Raw genomic sequence first — 4,667 nt, 5'->3', positions numbered from 1 at the left:
AACCCCTACCCCAGAGAGGTCACAGCCAAGGTTTGAGACAATATGCAACAGGTGAGGAAACAGACCTAGTGGGAGGAGGGAGGACAAGGTAACAGTAGAGAGAAGGGCATTAGCGGAAGTTAGTAGTTAGAGGCAGTCACCAAACTAACTAGTAAATCCAGATTTTCTCTCTCCTCCATGCTGAGTTTCTCATTAAGGCCAAGCCAAGTTGGCAGCTTTCAGCTCCTACCACACACTTGCACTTGGTGCCAAAGGTCACTGTAACTACGTGACAGCAACCACCTACATGCACCTGCCAACAGGTAAACATGGCTCAGACACACCTTAGAGCAGTGGTTTATCAAGAAATGCAAATAGAAGAACCTAAGCAGAAAGAACCAAGGTCACCGGAACAGAGCAAAGACAGACACGGTTTTGTCTCAGTGCTGACTTTAATTAAGTACAGTAACTAATGCCACTCATATCCTGAAGTTCTGCTCTGTCTTACCCACATTGTGCATTCTTAATCCAGTGAGAGAGAGAGGATGTTATTTCTGAAAGGCATGTCCCAGATGGGGACCACAGAGAGGAAGAAGGGAAGTGTGATACCTGCAACTCACGTCTCAGGGGAGAAGGGTCTGGGTGACAGAGGGGGAGGTGTGACCCACTATGGGGCAGGGGGAGAGCCAGACCATAGGGTATGTGTGTAACAGAGAGAGAGAGATGAAGCAGAGGAGAACTCAGGAGAGATAAGAGTGTTGCTGTATTACTCAGCTGGCTGATAAGGTAGCTCCATAAGAGGAATGGATTATTTTGCTTAACACACAAAGATAACTGGACAAGTACGAGGGAGTGTTATGAACCAGGCTCCCACCTTTTGTGTAAGAGACAGAGGTGACATTTGAAATAAATAATTCATTCCCTTATCCAACTGTCCAGCAGCACAGCACACCTTATAAACAGCCACGGGGGTTGGAGAAGAGACGCAGGAGGCTGAGCGTGCCAGGTAGAGGCTCCATTGAAAAGCTTACATGGAGCTTGCAGTCTGAAAAGGAAAGCCACACATGAACCGTAGATGAAAAGACAAGCATACATCTTGTTAATAATTATTTTATTATCATGGTGCCTAGAAGTCCCAGTCACCATCAGGAGGACCTGCTGTGCTGAATACTGCACAAATACAGTGACAGAGAGTCCCTGCCCCAGAGGGCTCCCAGTCTTGTTGGCTGTTTCATACCAATTTTCCCCTAGTCCCAGTCTTGTGACAAGACATAGCTAAGTCCTGGCTCCCTCTTGGAAGCAAATCAGCAGAAAAGGGTGGGAATGTGTAGGAAAGGGGTGAGACCATGGTGAGACCTCCCCTCTGCACTGCCTGTGAAGTGGGGCCAGAGCTCTGGGGAGAAACGTATGCCATTCTAATGGGTGTGCAGCGTGTGCACTCCCCATGCACGCTCACCAGCCCCAGGAGAGACTCAGTGTCCCCATGTTCCCCGAAGAGCCACCATCTCTGCTCTGCCCTCTACATGGACTCACAGACTCCAAGACCTGAAGGGGCCACTGTGATCATCTAGGCTGACCTCCCATATAGCACAGGCCAGAGATCTGCCCCAAAATAAGTCCCTTTGAACCAGAGCATAGATTTAAAACAAAAAACATCCAATTTTGATTTTAAAATAATCAGTAATGGTGAGTCCACCAAAACCCTTGGGAAATTGTTCCAATTGCCCTCCTGGTTAAACATTTACACCTTCTTTCCCCTCTGAATTTGCTCTGTGCAAATTGCAAAATGAACAGTATCAGGCAAAATCTGCCTCCCACGCCTCCAGCCTCCTTTCCCAAGTATCCAGGGCTGAGGTCTCCCATCTTCTTTCTTCCTCCACTCCTTCCAACCACCACCTTGATCCCATTTCATCCCACCTCCCTCATTTCCCAGGCTCCTAGGAAAACGGCTCAAACGGCCCCACTGCTGGGAGCTGGGTGTGGAGCACAAAGAGCAGGTACTGTCGCAGTGGGGGTTGGGACTGCTGCACAGCTGCAGAAAGAGACTTGGTGCCTGGCACATCTTGGAGTGTGGGGCACAAATCTGGCTGTAAGCTCCCTGATCCATGAACCACCGAGAGCTGACCTGGTCTCGAGGAGCACCACAGAACAGCCTCTGGGCTCAACAGTGTTGGAGCAGAGGGGCATACGCACCCTCCCCCCTTGGCTCACTGCAGTGCAGCGCAGTCTGCCATGGGCCGGGGTGGGTAAGGCCTGTGATCGCTCCCTGGAGCTCTACAGTGCCAGGACATTCAGAGGGCAAATGTCATTGCACTAAGCCACCTGTATTGCTGTGTGCCTCCATTTTTGTGTGTGCAAATCAAGACACACTGAGCCCATTTTTTAGAAGTGCCAAAGCCCCACAACATTTTGGCAGGTCAATAAGCAGCAATAGACTCAGAAACAGAGCAAATTGCCAGGGCAACTGCAGGGCTGGAAGGAGGCAGGTCCCTGCCTATGGGAAAACTCCACAGCTGCTTATGGTAAAGGAAATGACTGCCGAGGAAGGAGTCCTGTGGACAGGAATCTGGGGGTCACAGTGGATCACAAGTTAAATATGAGTCAACAATGTAACACTATTGCAAAAAAAGCGAACATCATTCTGGGCTGTATTAGCAGGAGCGCTGTAAGCAAGACATGAGAAGTAATTCTTCCGCTCTGCTCCGCGCTGATTGGGCCTCGGCCTGTCTCATTCCAGGAAAGATGTGGACAAAGTGGAGAAAGTCCAGAGAAGAGCAACAAAAATGATTAAAGCTCTAGAAGACATGACTTCTGAGGGAAGATTGAAAAAATTGGGTTTGTTTAGTCTGAAGAAGAGAAGATTGAGAGGGGACATGACAACAGTCCTCAAATACATAAAAGGTTGTTACAAGGAGGAGGGAGGAAAATTGTTCTCCTTAACCTCTGAGGACAGGACAAGAAGCAATGGGCTCAAATTGCAGCAAGGGAGGGTTAGGTTCGAGATTAGGAAAAACTCCCTAACTCTCAGGGTGGTTAAACACTGGAATAAATTGCCCAGGGGGGTTGTGGAATCTTCCTCATTGGAGGTTTTTAAGAGCAGGTTGGACAAACACCTGTCAAGGATGGTCTAGATGATACTTAGTCCTGCCAGGAGTGCAGGGGACTGGACTAGATGACCTCTGGAGATCCCTTCCAGTTCTATGATTCTATGTCCCACCCAAGACTCCTGGCGCAAGGGGGGTGGTTAGCTCAGCCAGCCGCGGGCTTGCCCAGGGCCTGGCTGGAAAGCGGCTTCTAGGTGTGTTTTATTAGCTCAGTTCTGCGTTTGGACTTTGCTCCGGCCGCCTTCCGCACCTACCCTGCCCCGCAGCACAGACTCCCCAGCCTGCCCTCGCCCAGGGGCAGCTCGGCCCCGCAGTGCGCGAAGCAGGACCAACAGAGCAGGACCAGGCGGGCCGGATGGCGCGAGCCACACGGGCCACGGGGCTCGCCCAGGCTCGCATCCCGCCTCCAGCTCTGACCCTCCCCGCAGCCCCGAGCCAGCCTCCCCCGGCCGCTTCCAGCTCCCGGGCCCGGCTCGCCGGCCAGCCCTGCTGAGCTGTCCACAGCCCGGGTGCTGACCCTGGCGCCCGCACCAGGAAACCGCCGCCGAGCCCCGAGGCGGCCCCCGGCCCTGCAGCGAGAGACCCGGGCCGCGAACATCCCCGGGGCCGCAGGGCTCCTGTCCCCTAACCACCGGCAGGGCAACACTGCAGGGGGCGGGGGGAGGGCAACTCTGTAGGACGGGTCACTGCAGGGGGAGGGTAACAAAACGGGGGGGCTCCAGGGGCCGCAGGGAGGGGCTGTGGCGGGGGGTGCAGGGGGCGCGGCGAGGGGCTGTGGCGGGGGGTGCAGGGGGAGCGGCGAGGGGCTGTGGGGGGGGGATGCAGGCGGCAGTGGCCGGGGGAGCAGAGAGGGGCTGCGGAGGGCAGTGCAATGGTGGGGGCCGTAGGGGGCGCGGGGAGAGGCTGTGGCGGGGGCGGGGGGGAGAGGGCAGTGGCCGGGGCTGCAGGGGGAGCGGGGAGGGGCTGTGGCGGGGGGAGAGGGCAGTGGCCGGGGGCGCGGGGAGGGGCTGTGGCGGGAGGGGGAGGGCAGTGGCCGGGGCAGCAGGGGGAGCGGGTAGGGGCTGTGGGGAGGGGGGTGCAGTGGCCGGGGCCGCAGGGGGAGCGGGTAGGGGCTGTGGGGAGGCGGGTGCAGTGGCCGGGGGCGCGGGGAGGGGCTGTGGCGGGAGGGAGAGGGCAGTGGCCAGGGCCGCAGGGGGAGCGGGTAGGGGTTGTGGGGAGGGGGGTGCAGTGGCCGGGGCCGCAGGGGGAGCGGGGAGAGGCTGTGGGGAGGGGGGTGCAGTGGCCGGGGCCCCAGGGGGCGCGGCGAGGGGCTGTGGCTGGGGGGTGCGGGGGGCAGTGGCCGGCACCGCGGGGGTGGGGGGCAGGCCGCCTGTTGCAGGCTGGGGCGGGCAGGCTGGCACGCTGCACTCCTGAGCTCACTGCGGCTCTCTGTAATCTCCTCTCCTGCCCGCCCCCACCCCTCTGCGGAGCGGTGCCTGTTCCCATCACATCCTGCCTCCCTCCCCGTCTCTCTCCCACTCTCCGCGCCCGGCTCCAGCGCTCCCCGGCTGCCTCCCCGAGCTCCAAGCGCCCCGCTCCAGCGGC

The sequence above is a fragment of the Eretmochelys imbricata genome, chromosome 10, assembly GCF_965152235.1.
Source record: "Eretmochelys imbricata isolate rEreImb1 chromosome 10, rEreImb1.hap1, whole genome shotgun sequence".
In the NCBI taxonomy this organism is placed as follows: Eukaryota; Metazoa; Chordata; order Testudines; family Cheloniidae; genus Eretmochelys; species Eretmochelys imbricata.
The sequence above is the reverse complement of the archived record's forward strand: the minus strand, read 5'-3'. Positions refer to the sequence as shown.